Genomic DNA, 18,999 nt, shown 5'->3' on the forward strand with positions numbered 1-18,999 from the left:
TGTCCCCAGCTGCCGCTCAAGCTTCAAAACACTGAGCTAGAGTTGGTGCAGCCGGAGACACCTCCTGCACACGTGGTCGTCCCGGCTGCGCAAAGCATCCAGGATTTCCCACATGCCACAGGATGTGCAATCCACGGGACTGAACTGCCCTGCCATCCTTCTAGTTACACTCGCAACTATCCAGTGAACTAAACTCTAAACCTTAGCACAACACACCCAGCAACTACTCAACAAACAGCCGACTCAATTAACTGGCTCTCCTTAGATAATAAAGATCACATATATTTACTGGCAGATGCTACTTACAACAATTCCAAAGGTTTCCTACTGAAAAGAAAAAGAAAAATACTCACAAATCCACCAGCCAATCACTTACCCGCTTGGCTGTGACGGCACACTTCGATTTAGATTTTTTTTAACTTTTTGACCCTGCTCCTGTGGCTCCTCCGATTCTCGGGCCCCTTTAGGAGGTTAAGTGTCAAATTGTGTTTGTTAATCATTCTTGTGACGTGACTTAGGACGTTTTCCTGTGTTGAAGGCGCTGTATAATTGCAGGTGTTGTTGTTCAGTGAGCTGTCGCTGTGCTGTACACAGGGGTACAGGTACATCGATCATTAAAATCTCATCAACAGGAATAGAAAATAATCAAAAGGCTAATGGAATGCTGGCCTTTATATCTAGAAGACTAGAATCAAGCAGGTAGAAGTCATGCTGCAGTTGTACAAAACCCTGGTTAGACCACACCTGGAGTACTGTGAGCAGTTCTGGGCCCCACACGATATATTGGCCTTGGAGGGAGTGCAGAGTAGGTTTACCAGACTGATACCCGAACTCCAAGGTTAAGTTACGAGGAGAGATTGCACAAACTAGGTGTTGAATTCAGAAGGTTATGGAAAGATTTGATTGAAGTTTTAAAGACATTAAGGGGAACAGATAGAGTGGATAGTGTCATGTATGTAACCTGTATGTAACAACACTGCAATACTGTATATACGTAAGAAATACACACCTTGACCACAGGGGGTGAACTTGTGGGAGACACTCCTTACCTGGTCATCCAGGTATATAAAGGGAGGACCCTCGCAGGGTCATCACTTCTTGGTCCTGTGAATAAAGGTTCAGGTCATGGAGTGACCTTGTCCATAGAATGTGCCTCGTGTGGATTTGTGGTATTGTGTAAGGACTTTACATTGGTGACGAGAAACTGGAATCAACGACCCACGAGAATGGCCACCGGTAGCACAGATGAACGGTACTGTGTTGGTGAGGACTGGGACGATTTCATTGAGAGGTTCCAGCAGAGTTTTGTCACGAAGGATTGGCTGGGAGATGCAGCGGCCGACAAGCGAAGGGCTCATCTGCTGACCAGCTGTGGACCCAAGACTTACGTGCTCATGAAAGACCTGCGAGCACCCGAGAAGCCGGCGAACAAAACCTTTGAAGAGCTCAGCAAACTAATCGGTGAGCACCTCAAACCAGTGAGCAGCGTACACATGGTCCGGCACAGATTCTATACCCACCGATGTCGGGAAGGACAGAGCATACCGGATTTCGTTGCGGACCTCCAGCGCTTGGCCAGCCTCTGTAAGTTCACAGACGCCTGCAGGGGGGAGATGCTCAGGGATTTCTTTATTGAGGGCATCGGTCATGCCAGGATTTTCAGAAAGCTAATTGAGACCAAGGACTTGACCTTGGAAGTGGTGGCGTTGATGGCTCAGACTTTTATGGTGGGGGAGGAGGAAACCAAGATAATATACGCGCACAATTCTGCCTTCAACGTGGCGATGGATCTGGGAGTCAATATCATAAACGCGACACAGAGCCCCGCAGGCAGGCAAGGGCAGTTCGACATGCCCCAGGCAGCAATAGACCCAAGAGTAAGTCTCCAACAGAGACAATGGCAGGCTGAACAGACATTTACACCCCCCCCAGTGGACAATGCAGCCCGGGATGGGGCCATTGACACCCACTAACAGGGTGCTCAAGAGCAGTCAAAGGGACAATCAGTGAGGAATGCCTTGTAACAGCTCTTTTGTTCACAACAATGGGAATCTCAGTTCATGCTGGAGGTGTGGGGGCAGACATACTGCCAGGACTTGCAGGTTTCAACAGTTCGTCTGCAGAAATTGTAACCTCAGTGGCTATTTAGCCAGAATGTGCAGAAAGCCTGTAACCAGGCTAATATACGAAGTATTGAACCAGATGAGGGGTCTGCGAGGCAGGATGACGCTTGGGGCAAATCAATGGACGCTGAAGTTCAGCGGGTTCATGTGGCAAACATTCATAGCTCATATACCAAAACGCCACCTATGATGATGAAAGTCCTATTAAACGGCATCCCTGTACGCATGGAGCTGGACACAGGGGCCAGCCAGTCACTCATGAGTGTTCAACAATTTGAAAAGCTGTGGCCACTCAAAGCCAGCAGACCCAAACTAGAACACATTGAGACGCAATTACGGACGTACACCAAAGAAATCATTCCAGTGCTGGGCAGTGCAATGTTGGCGGTCACACACAATGGGTCGGTGAACCGGCTGCCGCTCTGGATTGTCCCGGGCAATGGTCCCGCACTGTTGGGGAGGAGCTGGTTAGCTGAGATGAACTGGAAATGGGGGGATGTGCACGCCATGTCATCTGTAGAGCGAAGTTCATGCTCACAGGTCCTGCAGCAATTTGTGTCACTATTTCAACCTGGCGTCGGGACGTTCAAAGGTACCAATGTAGTAATACGCATCACCCCGGACGCCAGACCAGTGCACCACAAAGCCAGAGCTGTGCCGTATGTGATGCGGGAGAAAATTGAGAGCAAGTTGGACCGGTTGCTGAGAGAGGGCATCATCTCGCCCGTTGAATTCAGCGACTGGGCGAGCCCCATCATTCCTGTCCTAAAAGCGGATGGCTCGGTCAGGATCTGTGGCGACTACAAGGCCACTATCAACCAAGTGTCCCTACAAGACCAATACCCGCTCCCGAGAGCGGAGGACCTTTTTGCCATGCTGGCAGGCGGCAAGCTGTTCACCAAGTTGGACCTCACTTCAGCCTACATGATCCAAGAACTGGCCGACGAATCTAAACTACTGACCACCATCACCACAACAAGGGACTGTTCGTTTACAACAGGTGTCCGTTTGGCATTCGATCAGCGGCCGTGATTTTTCAAAGAAACATGGAAAGCCTGCTCAAATCCATTCCCGGAACAATCGTATTTCAGGACGACATCCTCATCACCGGTCGTGACACCGAGGAACACCTCCACAACATGAAGGAGGTGCTGCGCCGACTGGACCGGGTAGGCCTGCAACTCAAGAAGTCTAAGTGTGTGTTTTTGGCTCCCGACGTCGAGTTTCTGGGCAGGAGGGTTGCTGCAGACGGGATTTGGCCCACCGAATCCAAAACGGAGGCGATTCGACGAGCGCCCATGCCCTGCAACACATCGGAGTTGCGTTCATTTCTGGGACTCTTGAACTATTTCGGGAACTTTCTGCCGAACTTAAGCACATTGTTGGAGCCGCTACACTTGCTCCTGGGTAAGGGTTGCGATTGGTTTTGGGGAGACTGTCAGGAACGGGCTTTCAATTGGGCGCGGAACCTGCTTTGTTCAAATAAGTTGTTGACCCTGTACGACCCCCCTAAGAATTTGGTTCTGACATGTGATGCATCGTCCTATGGGGTTGGGTGCGTGTTGCAACAGGGTATCGCTGAGGGGCAACTACAACCTGTGGCTTATGCCTTCAGGTCGCTCTCTCAAGCTGAACGGGGATATGGGATGGTTGAGAAGGAAGCACTCGCATGTGTCTATGGGGTGAAAAAGATGCATTAGTACCTTTTTGGCAGGAGGTTCGAATTAGAAACGGATCACAAGCCATTAACATCCCTGCTGTCAGACAGCAAGGCTGTCAATGCCAATGCGTCAGCTCGCATACAGCGATGGGCTCTCACGCTGGCTGCGTATGACTACACCATCCGGCACCGGCCCGGCACTGAAAATTGCGCTGACGCGCTCAGCAGGCTTCCACTGGCAACCACTGAGGGGGCAACGGAGCAAAGCGCTGAGATGGTCATGGCTGTCGATGCCTTTGACGGCGCAGGCTCCCCCATTATAGCCCGCCAGATCAAAATCTGGACAAACAGAGATCCCCTCCTATCCCTGATTAAGAAATGTGTCCTGACTGGGGATTGGGCGCCCGCACACAGAGCATCCTCTGAGGAGGTCAGACTGTTTCACAGACAGATGGATGAGCTCTCCATCCAAGCCGACTGCCTACTATGGGGCAGCCGGGTAGTCATGCCCCAGAAGGGAAGGGAAACATTCATCAGGGAACTCCACAGCGAGCACCCAGGCATCGTGCTGATGAAGGCCATTGCCCGGTCACATGTGTGGTGGCCGGGAATTGATTCAGACCTGGAACACTGTGTTCGCAGGTGCACGACGTGTGCCCAGCGAGGTAATGCCCCCAGGGAGGCCCCGCTCAGCCCGTGGCCCTGGCCCACCAGGCCATGGTCACGTGTTCACGTAGACTACACGGGCCCGTTCATGGGAAAAATGTTTCTCATTGTGGTTGATGCGTACTCGAAATGGATTGAGTGCATCATTTTGAATTTGTTCATGAAATCCACCACCGTGGAGAGTCTGCGCGCGGTCTTTGCGACCCACGGCTTGCCGGACATCCTTGTTAGCGATAATGGCCCATGTTTCACAAGCTACGAATTCCGGTAGTTCATGTCGGGTAATGGCATTAACCATGTCAGGACAGCACTGTTCAAGCCGGCCTCCAATGGCCAGGCGGAACGTGCGGTCCAAATCATAAAACAAGGCATGCTCCGGATTCAAGGACCCTCCCTTCAATGCCGCCTATCGTGCCTCCTGCTGGCCTATAGATCCCGACCGCACTCGCTCACGGGGGTCCCGCCCACGGAGCTACTCATGAAACGAACACTCAAAACTCGGCTGTCCCTCATTCATCCAGTCCTGTCTGACATTGTTGAGGGATAGCGCCAGTCCCAAAACGAGTACCATGGCCGAAATTCAAGGGGGAGAGGTATAGAAATTGATGACCCCATATTTGTTCTCAATCACGCTTTAGGGCCCAAATGGCTTGAGGGTACTATAATAGACAAAGAGGGGAATAGGGTGATAGTGGTTAAATTTAACAATGGGCAAATATGCTACAAGCATCTGGACCAAGTAATAAAAAGGTTCAGCATGGATACTGAGGAACCTGAGGAAGATCATGAGATGGTATTCACACCACCGCCAGTGAACGAGCAACAAGAACATTCAGCAGCATGCACAGTCCCTGCGGTCAGCCCGGACAGGCCGGAATCACCACAGGTGACAGACACGCATACCAAGGCTCAACAACCAGAGCCCCAACTGCGGCGCTCCACGAGGGAGCGTAGACCACCCGAAAGACTTAACCTATGATCCCAATAAGATGTTGAGGGGGAGGTGATGTCATGTATGTAACCTTTCTGTAACAACACTGCAATACTGTATATACGTAAGAAATGCACACCTTGACCACAGGGGGTGAACTTGTGGGAGACACTCCTCACCTGGTCATCCAGGTATATAAAGGGAGGTCCCATGCAGGGTCATCACTTCTTGGTCTTGTGAATAAAGGTTCAGGTCATGGAGTGACCTTGTCCATAGAATGTGCCTCGTGTGGATTTGTGGTATTGTGTAAGGACTTTACAGATAGAGAGAAACTATTCCCGCTGGTTAGGAGTCTAGGACTAGGGGGCATAGTCTAAAAATTGGAGGCAAACCTTTCAGGGACGAAGTTCGGAAACATTTCTACACACAGAGAAAGAAATCTGCCGTTCTTACCCCGTCTCTTACCCCATTTCTTCGGCAGTCCCCCGGAGTCGAGGCTGACTTGCTTCCACACTAACATGAGTTCCCAAATGACTGATGAGACCAATGCAGGACCCACAGTCTCGGTCACAGGTGGGGCAACGGTGGTTGGAGGGACGGGTGGGTGGGGTGCTTGGGTTGCTCGCTTGCCGTGTTGGAGCTTTGAGTAGAGCTCTTGTTTTGGGAGTCTCGTGTCAGGCATACGGATGATGTGGCACTTCCAGTGGAGCTGGTCGAGCGTGGTCAGTGCTTCGATGCTGGGGATGTTGGCCTGAGCGAGAACACTGACGTTGGTGTGCCTATCCTGCCAATGGATTTGCAGGATCTTGTGGAGGCAGCGTTGGTGGTACCTCTCCAGTGCTTTGAGCTGCCTGCTGTACATAGTCCATGTCTCTGAGCCATATAAGAGGACTGGTATCACTGCTGCTCCGTAGACCATAAGCTTGGTGCTGGGTTTGAAGTCCTGGTCTTCAAACACTCTCTTCCTCAGGTGACCGAAGGCTGCAATGGCAAACTGAAGGCAGTGTTGGACTTCATCATCAATGTCTGTCCTTGTTGACAGTAGGCTCCTGAGATATGGAAGGTGGTCCACATTGTCCAAGGCCTCGTGATAGATCTTGATAATTGGGGGGCAGTGTTGTGTGGCGAGGGCAGGTTGGTAGAGAACCTTTGTCTTACGGATGTTTAATGTAAGGCCCATGCTCTCGTATGCTTCAGTGACGGTGTTGATGATGGTTTGGAGTTCGACCTCCGAGTGTGCGCAAACGCAAATGTCATCTCCATACTGTAATTCAGAGGATGGGACGACCTGGAATCTGACCTAGAGGCGATGGAGGTTGAACAATTTCCCATTTGTTCTGTAGATTAACTCCACTTCAGCGGGGAGCTTATTCAAGGTGAGATGGAACATTGCAGCAAGGAAGATCGAGAAGAGCGATGGTGCAATGACATAACCTTGCTTGACCCCGGTCTGGATGTGGATTGGGTCTGAGGTGGATCCGTTGGTCAGGATCATGGCTTGCATGTCATCGTGAAGCAGGCAGAGAATGTGACAAACTTTTGAGGGCAGCCGAATTTGAGAAGGACACTCCATAATCCCTCATGGTTAATGGTGTCAAAGGCCTTTGTGAGGTCAAAGAAGGCCATGTTCAGAGGTTGATGCTGCTCCCTGCATTTTTCTTGGATTTGATGCACTGTGAAGATCATGTCCATTGTGTCCCTTAGTGGGCGGAATCTGCATTGCGACTCTGGGAGGAGCTCTTCAGCTACTGGGAGAAGGCGATTGAGGCCTATATGTGACCCAGGGAAATGTAGTTGATTCTTAACTGCCCTTTGAAATGGCCTCGCAAACTATTCAGTTGTAGAAGGCAGTCTACCGCCAACTTGTCCAGGGCGATTAGGGATGGGCAATAAATGCCGGCCTTGCCTGCAACGCCCACATCCTTGAAAGAATTTTTTAAAGTTTGGAACTCTCTTTCCCAAACATCTGTTGATGCTAGATCAATTGTTAATTTAAAATCTGATATTGATAGATTTTTGTTAACGAAAGGTAGTAAGGGATATGGGGCAAAGGCAGGTAGATGGAGTTAGGTCGCAGATCAGCCATGATCTCATTGAATGGCAGAACAGGCTCGAGAGACTAAATGGCCTTTTCCTGTTCCTATGAGTTTATTACTGAGCTGTGTCTGTGTTGGGATCTCTGTCTGTGTTGGGATCTCTCTGCCTGTGTTAGGATCTCTCTGTCTGTGTTGGGATCTCTCTGTGTTGGGATCTCGCTGTCTGTATTGGGATCTATCGGCCCGTGTTAGGATCTCTCTGCCTGTGTTGGGGTCTCTCTGTCTGTGTTGGGATCTCTGTGTTGGGATCACTCTGCCTGTGTTGGGATCTCTGTCTATGTTGGGATCTCTCTGTCTGTGTTGGGATCTCTGCTTGTGTTGGGATAGCGCTGTCTGTGTTGGGATCTCTGTCTGCATTGAGATCTCTCAGTCTGTGTTGGGGTCTCTGCCTGTATTGGGATCCCTCTGCCTGAGTTGGGATCTCTCTGTCTATGTTGGGATTCTCTGACAGTGTTGGGATCTCTCTGTCTGTGTTGGTCTGTGTTGGGATCTCTGCCTGTGTTGGGATCTCTCTGCCTGTGTTGGGATCCCTGCCTGTGTTGAGTATGTATTGGGATATCTCTGCCAGTATTGGGATCTCTGCCTGTGTTGGGATCTCTCTGCCTGTGTTGGGATCCCTGCCTGTGCTGTGTGCTGGTGCCGCTGGGAGCTGCTGTGGGAGGGAGCCGGGACTCTTATTGTGACACGGCGGCTCCCCCAGCCCCTTCCTCTCGCTCCTCCACACTTTGCCGTTTGACAACAACAGAGAGAAGCGGCGGCGCCGAGCAGCGGGGGAGAGAGAGAGAGAGGCCGGGGCGGCTCTCACTGTCGGCTGACGGATTGTCCCGGGTGGCTGGGAGGGGCGGCAGGAGGAGCAGGGCCGCCGCGGCCGCCGCCGACTTGTCCCCGAGCCCGGGGCCCCGGACATGGGCCACGGGAGGAGGAGGAGGCCGAGGCCGCGCTCCGCCAGCAACATGAGGCGCCTGGCCCCAGGTAGGTGAGGCTGGAGCGGCGGGGCGGCAGGTGAGGGTGGCGGGGCCTTTGATGGCGGCCCGGCAACATTGTATCGGCGGCCCGGCAACATTGTATCGGCGGCGCTACTTTGTTGCCTTTAACCCTTTGTCTCTTGGCTTGTCTGGGTCGGGCCGGACCCGTTCGGAGCGTATCCCTCGCCGGTTGCAGGCCGGTTCCGAGCGTATCCCTCGCCGGTTTCAGGCCGATTCCGAGCGTATCCCTCGCCGGTTGTAGGCTGGTTACGAGCGTATTCCCCGCCGGTTGTAGGCTGGTTACGAGCGTATTCCCCGCCAGTTACAGGCCGGTTCCGAGCGGATTTCCCGCCGGTTACAGGCCGGTTCCGAGCGGATCCCCCGCCGGATTTTGGGTTCATTTGCGCCCCCAGCCATCTCTGATTTTTTTCGATCACCCGGGAGACGGGCCGTCACTCCCGGGCGGGGAGGGATGACTGACGGGACGCCCAGCCAATCAGCAGCGGGAGAGTCTGCTTTCCCATCGGGCTGAGGCCAATCATTGCAGAGGGGAGGGGCGTGGGGGTTGTAGTCCGGCCACCCCTCATCTGAGGCTGTGAGCAGCGAGCTCCGGCCAGGCCACCCCTCACCTGAGGCTGTGGGCAGCGAGCTCCGGCCAGGCCACCCCTCGGGGTTCAGTGCCCACCATACCCTGAGAGAGGGGCCCAAGAGGCGGTTTGGGGGAGCGTTGTGAAGTCCCAGAGCCATGGGATCTCAATTGAAGGGGTTCGGGAGAGAATGGGGACCACCAGGCAGCCTCTTGCATCCTGTGGCCCATCACAGCCTTTCCACGGCGGTCATTGAGCGGCCAATGTGTACACAGCAACTGAGCATCTTGGAGGAGGCTTGATGTATATATGAGGGAGAAGGTACTGGAGGATATGAGGGCAGGGTGGAAGGGGCCATTGGAAAGGAAGGAGGCTGGTGTGGAGTATAAATACCAGCACAAAGCAGTTGGGCTGAATGGCCTGTTTCTGAGCAATAGATTCTGTGAATGATCAGTTTTTGGTGGTGTTGTTTGAAGGACGAATATTGACCATATACACTCCCTGTTCTTCAAATATTGCCATAGGAATTTTAACATCCACCTCAGTGGGCAGACAGGGCCTTGGCAAAACGTCATGTTCAAAGCATAGCATCTTTGACAGTGTAGGATTCCGTCAGTACTGCACTGGGAGTGTCGGCCTAGAGTATGAGCTCAAATCCTGGAGAGGGACTTGAGGCCACAACCTTCTGACCTCAGAGGGGAGAGTGAGCCAATCGGACTGAGTGATGAGGAGCGAGTGATCGAGCTGGGGCTCTGAGATATCTCGGAGGGAATCTTGTGGACGATTGAGAATATCGATTGGGACAGGGAAAGTAAACCCCAAGCAATACTGTCTGATGCACCGGCCCACAGGGCTGGAGGTCACAGGTCGGGGCTAAGAAGAGCAAGTTTGGAATAGATGTCAGGAAGTTTTTCTGTACGCAGTGTCTGAGCAGCAGTTGGGACGGAGTGGCCAGGAAGTATGGCTGAGGTTAGAATACTGGATTAATTTTAGGTGCATTTACACTGCAGGGTCATTGTGGGAGTAAAGTAATGTAAACTTTGCTCTAACTCTAAGCCATCAGGTAGTCGGGTTTTGCCCGGACTCCGGAGCAAGTGGAGCGAGACTGCGTGTGGAGTGTGAATGAGGAGTAGTGTCAAACCTGGTTTGCAAAGTGCTCAAGGCATCTGTCAGACCCCAGAATTCTTAGAACCATCTGAGCTTAATTTAAATGTTTAGAGAGCAGGGATTCTACACACCCCGCTCGCTAAATGTTTCAATTTTGATGTTTTGGAGACAGTTTTGCCTGTTTTGGAAGCGGATATGCACCAAACTCTCCCAAACAGGAGACAGTGCGGAAAAATCCTGGGTGAATTGGACAGATATTTATGGGGAGGGGGTCTTGGGCTTTGGCAGGATAAATCAGTTGAGTTTTTTCAGTCCTGCACTTTACAGTGTTCTTACGATTCAAGTTTGACTTTTAAAAGGCTATTGATTGTAGGAGATAGGAAAGACTGATGGAGTCAAAAATAGCACCTTTTGTGATCTCGGGACATTTCCAAGGCACTTCACAGTCAATGAAATGCATTTTGAGGTGTCGTCACTGTTGTAATGTAGGAAAGGAGTTCTGGAGTTCAGTTCCACACAGAAGAGACTGAGTTCGGGTCGGCAACAGCACGATTAGTCTGATTTCAATAGTGGCGATGCGATGCGAGGGGAGTGAGTGTGGGGCAGGGACCGAGGGGGGAGAGTGTGTGGGACAGGGACCGAGGGGGGAGAGTGTGTGGGACGGGGACCGAGGGGGGAGAGAGTGTGTGGGACGGGGACCGAGAGGGGGAGAGAGTGTGGGACGGGGACCGAGAGGGGGAAGAGAGTGTGTGGGACGGGGACCGAGAGGAGAGAGTGTGTGTGGGACGCGGACCGAGGGGGGAGAGTGTGTGGGACGGGGACCGAGGGGAGAGAGTGTGTGTGGGACGCGGACCGAGGGGGGAGAGTGTGTGGGACGGGGACCGAGGGGAGAGAGTGTGTGGGACGGGGACCGAGGGGAGAGAGTGTGTGGGACGGGGACCGAGGGGGGAGAGAGTGTGGGACGGGGACCGAGGGGAGAGAGTGTGTGTGGGACGCGGACCAAGGGGGGAGAGTGTGTGGGACGGGGACCGAGGGGAGAGTGTGTGTGGGACGGGGACCGAGGGGAGAGAGTGTGTGGGACGGGGACCGAGGGGAGAGAGTGTGTGGGACGGGGACCGAGGGGCGAGAGTGTGTGGGACGGAGACCGAGGGGCGAGAGTGTGTGGGACGGGGACCGAGGGGGGAGAGTGTGTGGGACGGGGACCGAGGGGGGAGAGTCTGTGTGGGACGGGGACCGAGGGGAGAGAGTGTGTGGGACGGGGACCGAGGGGGGAGTGTGTGTGGGACGGGGACCGAGGGGGAGAGAGTGTGTGAGACGGGGACCGAGGGGAGAGAGTGTGTGTGGGATGGGGACCGAGGGGGGAGAGTGTGTGTGGGACGGGGACCGAGGGGGGAGAGTCTGTGTGGGACGGGGACCGAGGGGAGAGAGTGTGTGGGACGGAGACCGAGGGGCCAGGAGAACAAGAGAGAAGCAATGCCTGACTCATAGGATCATATAATAGGACAGCGCAGAAGGAGGCCATTTGGCCCATTGAGTCTGTGCCTGCCCTTTCGAGCAGTAATCCACAGGAACGGTGGCACGGTGGTTATTTTGCTGGACTAGTAATCCAGAGACATGAGTTCAAATCCCACCAAGAAAGCTGGGGAATTTAAATTTAGTTAATTAAATAAATCTGGAGTAAAAACCTCGTGTCAGTAATGGTGAAACTATCGAATTGTCGTTAAAAACCCATCTGGTTCACTTGGGGAAGGAAATCTGCCGTCCTTACCCGGTCTGGCCGATATGTGACTCCAGACCCAGAGCGATGTGGTTGACTCTTAACTGCCCTCAGAAATGGCGGTTATCACCTTCTCGAGGACAATTAGGGACGGGCAGTAAATATGCACAGGAACGAATCGAGAAAGTCCCACTTCCCCACTCTTTCCCCAGATCCCTGCAATTTTTTCTCATTCAAGTATTGATCCAATTCCCTTTTTGAAGGCTACTATTGAATCTGTATCCACCACCCTATTTTCTTCTTTCGTATGGCAGTAGCAAAGCAAATCAAACATCAATATATTGTAGGCTGCCTGTGAATTCCCTCTGAGGGCAGAGCTCGATGATGTGCTCCAGGGTCTGATTAGGAGCTCCACAGTCACATGATGGGGAGGCTTTAATCTTCCAGCGATGGAGAAGGTGGCAGCATCGACCGTGACCGGTTCTGAGGCGGTCGATGGTTGTCCACTGTTTGCGAGGAAGGTTTGATCCTTCAGGTTGTACTGTGGGGACCTCGATTAGGAACCCATTCCGTGTGTCGCAGTTCTTCCAAGCATTTCACCGTCGGTCATCGAGGCTGAGGGGAGATCGCTGAAGGGCTTTGGCGACGGTCCAAAATGGCCTTCTAGATTTGAGACGGGTTGGTGGTAGGTTGGTCAAGTCGGCCTGGATCGGCTTGTCTTTGCTGGTGTAGCGGTTGTATTCTCTGGAGGCTGCGTATTCACAGTGTAGATGTGGTGGTGTGATGTTTGCAAGCACGGGGAGCCAGGGTATTGGTGTCGATAAAAGCGTACCGGTGATAATTCTCAGAGTAGAATTCAGCTGGACATCAGCGGATTTGACATGGACTGGATAGCCATGCCGGAGAGCAGTACTACGCTGTAGAGTGCACCGGGGCGAGTGCTGCTGTACTGAGGGTTGAGTGTTTGCTCCCCATGTGGACCCGGCCAGTTTCTGGATCAAGTTGACCCAACTCTTTAGTTTCTTCCCAAGGTTCTGGTGGTGATGTCTGTATAACGGGGTGCAATCGAGCATGACTCCTACGTAGGAGGGTTTTTTGGCATGGTTTACCTCTTCGCCGCAAACGGAGACTTTCAAAGCTTGGTCTGCTTGTTGGGTGTTGAGGTGGAACTACCCCAGTAGGCAGTGCATTCCAAATCCTAACCACTCGTGTTAAAAAAAGAAAGTGTTTTCTCAAGTCGCCTCGGGTTCTTTTGCCAATCATCTTAAATCTGTGCCCTCTGGCTATTGACCCTTCAACCATTGCAAACAGCTTCTCTTTATTTACTCTATCAAAATTCTTCGTGATTTTTAACACCTCTATCAAATCTCCTCTTGGCCTTCTCTGCTCCAGTGAGAACAACCCCAGCTTCTCCAGTCTATCCACATGACTGGATAATCCCTCATACGTGGAACTATTATATTCAATCTCTAATGAATCCTCTCCAAAGCCTTCATGTCCTTCTTAAAGTGTGGTGCCCAGAATTGGACACGCTCCTCCAGTGAGTGTTTTATAAAGGTTTAGCATAATTTCTTGGCTTTTGTACTCTCTGCCTCCATTTAGAAAGCCCAGACTCCCATATGGATCACAGGAATAGGCCATTCAGCCCCTTGAGCCTGTTCTGCCATTCAATGAGATCGTGGCTGATCTGCAACCTAACACCATATACCTGCCATTGCCCCATAAGGTGTGGGGCCCAGAACAGCTCACAGTGCTCCAGGTGTGGGCTAACCAGGGCTTTATACAGCTGCAGCATAACTTCTACCCCCTTGTATTTTAGTCCTCTAGATATAAAGGCCAGCATTCCATTAGCCTTTTTGATTACTTTCAGTATCTGATCCTGACATTTTAATGATGGATGTATCTGGACCCACCTCTCTTTGGACCTCCACTGTTTCTAGCCTTTCACCATTGATAAAGTCTCCAGTTCTAACCTTATTTAGGTACAAAGTGGATGCCCTCACATTTGCCTTCATTGAAATCCATTTGCCCCAGTTTTGCCCACTCATTGAATCTATCGATAGCCCTGTGTAATTTTATACTTCCATCTATACTGCCTATATGCTTTATTAATTGTTTTGTTAACCTGTCCTGCCACTTTCAAAGTTTTGAGAACGTGCACCCCCAGATCCCTATCCTCTTGCCCCCTCTAGAATTCTGCGATTTAGCATGAATTGTCTCTCATTCTTCCCAGCAAACATAATCACCTCACACTTCTCTGCATTAAATGTCATCTGCCCGTATCCACCCAATCCCCCAGCCTGTCTGTCCTCTTGAAGTCTATCGCTCTCCTCCTCACTGTTTACTACACTGTTTACTCACACCAACTGTCCGCAGACTGAGTGACTCTCTCAAACTGACCGCAGACTGACCTCCGACAGTGCAGCGCTCCCTCAATAGTACACTGCAGTATCAGCCTAGAGTATGGTGTCGAGCACGAGAATTGGGATTGAACCCACGACCACCTGACTCAGAGCTGAGTGCAGGCCATGGAACCTCGGACGCTATATAAATGTAACACCCGACTACAAGGTGGCGTGTGTAAGCCGTTAGTGAATACTGGTGAGCTGTGAATAGGCTGGGCGCTAGCTGTAACTTGTATCATCCAGCGTGGTTAGCTGGCACAGCAAGGGGAGATGGGAGCAGGAGGTTACAGAGGGACCTGGATATGTTGAGTGAGTGGTGGGAGCTCAAAGTGTGAGGTCAACCACCCTGGATCCAAGAAAGACAAATCGGAATATTTTCTAAATGGCGGGAGAGCAGAGGCTGTGGAGGGGCAAAGATATGTTGGTGTCCAGGTACACTCATCACTAAGAGTAAATAATCGAACAGGCTGACGGAATGTTGGCCTTTATCTCGAGGGTTCTAGAATACAATGGGAGGAAGTGATGCTTCAGTATACAGAGCCCTGGTCAGACCCTGCCTGGACACTGCGTCCAGTCCTGGGCCCCGCTCCCCAGGGAGGATATATTGGCCTCAGAGGGGCCAATGAAGTACTTGTGGAGTGTAGTACCTGTTGTAATGTGGGAAACAAAGCAGCAATGTGATAATGACCATATAATCTGTTTTAGTGATGTTGATTGAGGGATAAATATTGGCCCCAGGACAATACCAGGGCTAATTGGGTTAAATTATCAGGACAGATTGCATAGACTTGGTTTGTAAAGCATCATGGAACGTTTCTCTGTTGAAGGCACTATATAAATGCATGTCGTTGTTGTAGTCATTTGAGTTTCGAAGTTTGAGGGGTGATATAATTGAGTTATGATGATGAAAATAATCAAAGTATTTGATAGGGTGGATAGAGAGAAACGATTCCTTTGGTGGTGGATTCAGAACAAGGGGACAGGATCTTCAAATTAGAGCCAGGCCGTTCAGGGGTGAAATCAGGCAGCACCTCTTCACACACAAGGTGGTGGAAATTTGGAACTCCCTTTCTCTCTCCTCTCCTTCCCCGCCCCCCCCCCCCCCCCCCCCTGATGCTGGGGGTCTATTGACATTTTCAAGACTGAGCTGGATAGAATTTTTGTCGTGGAAGCAAGTCATCCTTGTTTCAAGGGACTGCCTATGATGATGATCATTCTCAGGATAAGGGTTGGCCAATTAGGACTGAAATGAAGAGAGATATCTTCACTCAAGGTGGTGAATCTTTGGGATTCTTATTAAAGACTGAGATTGATAGATTTTTGGGCACTAATGAAAGGGACATGGAGATAGGGCGAGAAAGTGGAGTTGAGGTCGAAGATCAGCCATAATCTTATTGAATGGCGGAAGCAGGCTCGAGGGACTGAATGGCCTCCTCCTGTTCCTATGACCTGTGGGAACATGCATTTGCTTCTCTTACTGCTCCTTGCAACATACATTCTTTGAGACAGTCCGACTGTGCTCGGTGAAAGAATCCTGCCTGGGGTGATTGGGTCAGAACTGTGCTGGGACACTGCAATGTCAGCCCCTGGTACGATGTGTAAGAATCAGTCAAAGACTCAGCAGGTCTGACACAGCTGCGACACTCCGTCTGACACAAGTTTCCATGTGGCCCTCCCTATCTCTGTAACCTCCTCCAGCCCACAACCCTCCCAGATCTCCTCCAGCTCTACACCCCTCCCTATCTCTGTAACCTCCTCCAGCCCACAACCCTCCCAGATCTCCTCCAGCTCTACACCCCTCCCTATCTCTGTAACCTCCTCCAGCCCACAACCCTCCCAGATCTCCTCCAGCTCTACACCCCTCCCTATCTCTGTAACCTCCTCCAGCCCACTACCCTCCCAGATCTCCTCCAGCTCTACACCCCTCCCTATCTCTGTAACCTCCTCCAGCCCACAATCCTCCCAGATCTCTACGCTCCTCCAATTCTAGGTCTCTTGAGCATCCATAATTTTCATCGCTCCACCATTGGTGGCTGTGCCTTCAGCTGCCTGGGCCCTGAGCTCTGGAATTCCCTCCCTATACCTCTCCTCCTCTCTCTCCTTCTTTTAAGATGCTCCTTAAAACCGAACTCTTTGACCAAGCTTTTGGGTCACCTGTCCTAATATCTCCTTATGTGGCTCGGTGTCACATTTTGTTTGATGATGCTCCTGTGCAGCACCTTGGGATGTGCTCATTAATGTGAGATTATACTGACACACAGACCAGAGCAATCAGCTGGAGTGAGGGTCGCGGCCAGTGTGCAGTGTTTGACCGAGAAGCTTGAAATCCTCTCACTGGTCAGTGGAACCAACAGGAACATCCTGACCATTACTGACTCACTGTCTCCCCCTACAGGTAGTGTGTGATGTTGGTGATTGAGATTTAACTGGTACACCGTGAGATTGGCTGGGTTAGAATTCTGTGTTTGTTCGGTCCCTATTCCTTTCTGAATGCTGAATGAAGATAGCAGAATTAGATTTTCTCCATCCCGCTCACCCATCACCCCCTGTGCTCGCTGACCGACATTGGCTCCCAGTCCGGCAACGCCTCGATTTTAAAATTCTCATCCTCGTGTTCAAATCCCTCCATGGCCTCACCCCTCCCTATCTCTGTAATCCCCTCCAGCCCCACAACCCCTCGAGATGTCTGCACTCCTCCAATTCTGGCCTCTAGAGCACCCCAGATTTTCATCGCTCCACCATTGATGGCCGTGCCTTCAGCTGCCTGGGCCCCAAGCTCTGGAACGCCCTCCCTAAACCTCTCCGCCTCTCTCTCCTCCTTTGAGACACTTCTTTAAACCGACCTTTTTGACCAAGCCATTGGTCGCCTGCCCTAATATCTCCTTATGTGGCTCAGTGTCACATTTTGTTTGATTATGCCCCTGTGCAGCACCTTGAGGCGTTAAAGGTGCTATATAAATGCATGTTGTTATGGGCTGCGTCGCCCAATCCCATACCTAGGATGTTTTTTGGGTTGTTGGCTGGGTGCCTGGACATTACGCACAGAATGTCAGCGGATTACGTGTTGCGAAGCAGTGGGACAGACACTTGGAGCAGGAACCCACGCTAAGTTTAGCAACCCCTCCCCCATCGAGGGTAACTGTTGTGATGGTATGACCTTTTTAAAGGGTCATTTTGTTTTGTGTGCTGGACAATCTCAAGCCCCCATTACATCAGTGATAAGCAGTGTGCAGTGATGCAACTGCTGACATCATTACTCCTATTGCCTCTATACCCTGGGTTAGGGAAATGCAGTCTCAGCCAGCGGTCCTGTGCCAGCAATCTTAAACAAGAAAGAATTTGCAATTCGTTAGCACCCTTCAGCACCTCAGGACGTCCCACAGCGCTTTAAAGCCAATGAAGTACCTTTGAAGTGCAGTCACTGATTTAGTGTAGGAAACACGGCAGACATTTTGCATACAGTAAGATCCCACAAGCAGCAGTGTGGTTAGTGAGCAGGTATTCTGTTTCTGTTGTTGCTTGAGGGATAATGATATAGGCCGGGACACCTGTGCTCAGTGAACATTTCCCGGGGATTATCTCCCGGGACACTCGGCAGTCACCCTTGGGTGGAACAGGGCTCGGACACAGTCCCCTCGGTTGGTCAGTGGCTTGACCGGGAGTGGTCCCACAGCGTGAGCAATTTGTTGGACAAGATTCCGAGCCGTGATGTTTTCTCGTTCGTTAAAGTTGGTGCGAGCACAGAATGCAATGTCGCCATCTGGGCAGATAGACACCAGCTTCTTCCTCCCTGGGCCATGTTGTCTTGTGACTGTCCGACAAGGAGGCACATATGCTTCTCTCCTCTGTGTAAGGATTCTGTGCCTATTTGTGTGTCTCTGCATGTCTGACTCTATCTCTCTGTCCATGTATGCCTTTCTGTATATCTGTCTGTGTCGACATGTCTGTGTGCATGCCTCTCTGACTGTTTTTCGAGCTTTCTGTCTGCCTCACTTCCCCCCCCCCCCTCCCTCCTCTCCCCCCCCTCTCTCCCCCCCCTCTCTCCCCCCCCTCTCTTCCCCCCCCTCTCTCCCCCCCTCTCTCCCCCCACCCCCCCTCTCTCCCCCCACCCCCCTCTCTCCCCCCACCCCCCCTCTCTCCCCCCCACCCCCCCTCTCCCCCCACCCCCCCTCTCTCCCCCCACCCCCCCTCTCCCCCCACCCCCCCTCTCCCCCCACCCCCCCTCTCCCCCACCCACCCCCCCTCCCCCACCCACCCCCCCTCTCCCCACCCACCCCCCCTCTCCCCACCCACCCCCCCTCTCCCCACCCACCCCCCCCTCTCCCCACCCACCCCCCCTCTCTTCCCCACCCACCCCCCCTCTCTTCCCCCCCCCCTCCCTCTCTCTCTTCCCCCCCTCCCTCCTCTCTCTCTTCCCCCCCCCTCCCTCTCTCTCTTCCCCCCCCCCCTCCCTCTCTCTCTTCCCCCCCCTCCCTCCCTCTCTCTCTTCCCCCCCTCCCTCCCTCTCTTCCCCCCCTCCCTCCCTCCTCCTCTCTTCCCCCCCCTCCCTCCCTCTCTCTCTTCCCCCCCCTCCCTCCCTCTCTCTCTTCCCCCCCTCCCTCCCTCTCTCTCTTCCCCCCCCTCCCTCCCTCTCTCTCTTCCCCCCCCTCCCTCTCTCTCTTCCCCCCCTCCCTCCCTCTCTCTCTTCCCCCCCCTCCCTCCCTCTCTCTCTTCCCCCCCCTCCCTCCCTCTCTCTCTTCCCC

At 52.4% G+C, this 18,999-nt stretch overlaps 2 protein-coding genes across 2 annotated transcripts in view; one reads left to right on the forward strand and one right to left on the reverse strand.

The window, feature by feature from the left end:
- Nucleotides 1-446, reverse strand: part of upk2 (uroplakin 2) — an 83,504-nt gene extending 83,058 nt beyond the window's left edge. Inside the window, exon 1 of the mRNA XM_070893176.1 lies at nucleotides 377-446. The gene's annotated coding sequence lies outside the window, so the exon portion shown is untranslated. The remainder of the gene's footprint in view (nucleotides 1-376) is intronic.
- A 7,730-nt stretch (nucleotides 447-8,176) lies between these two features.
- The window catches only part of bcl9l (bcl9 like), a 115,557-nt gene continuing 104,734 nt past the window's right edge, over nucleotides 8,177-18,999 (forward strand). The window contains 1 exon segment of the mRNA XM_070894552.1: nucleotides 8,177-8,448. The gene's annotated coding sequence lies outside the window, so the exon portion shown is untranslated.

Source organism: Pristiophorus japonicus, chromosome 11 (assembly GCF_044704955.1).
Source record: "Pristiophorus japonicus isolate sPriJap1 chromosome 11, sPriJap1.hap1, whole genome shotgun sequence".
Taxonomy (NCBI): Eukaryota; Metazoa; Chordata; class Chondrichthyes; family Pristiophoridae; genus Pristiophorus; species Pristiophorus japonicus.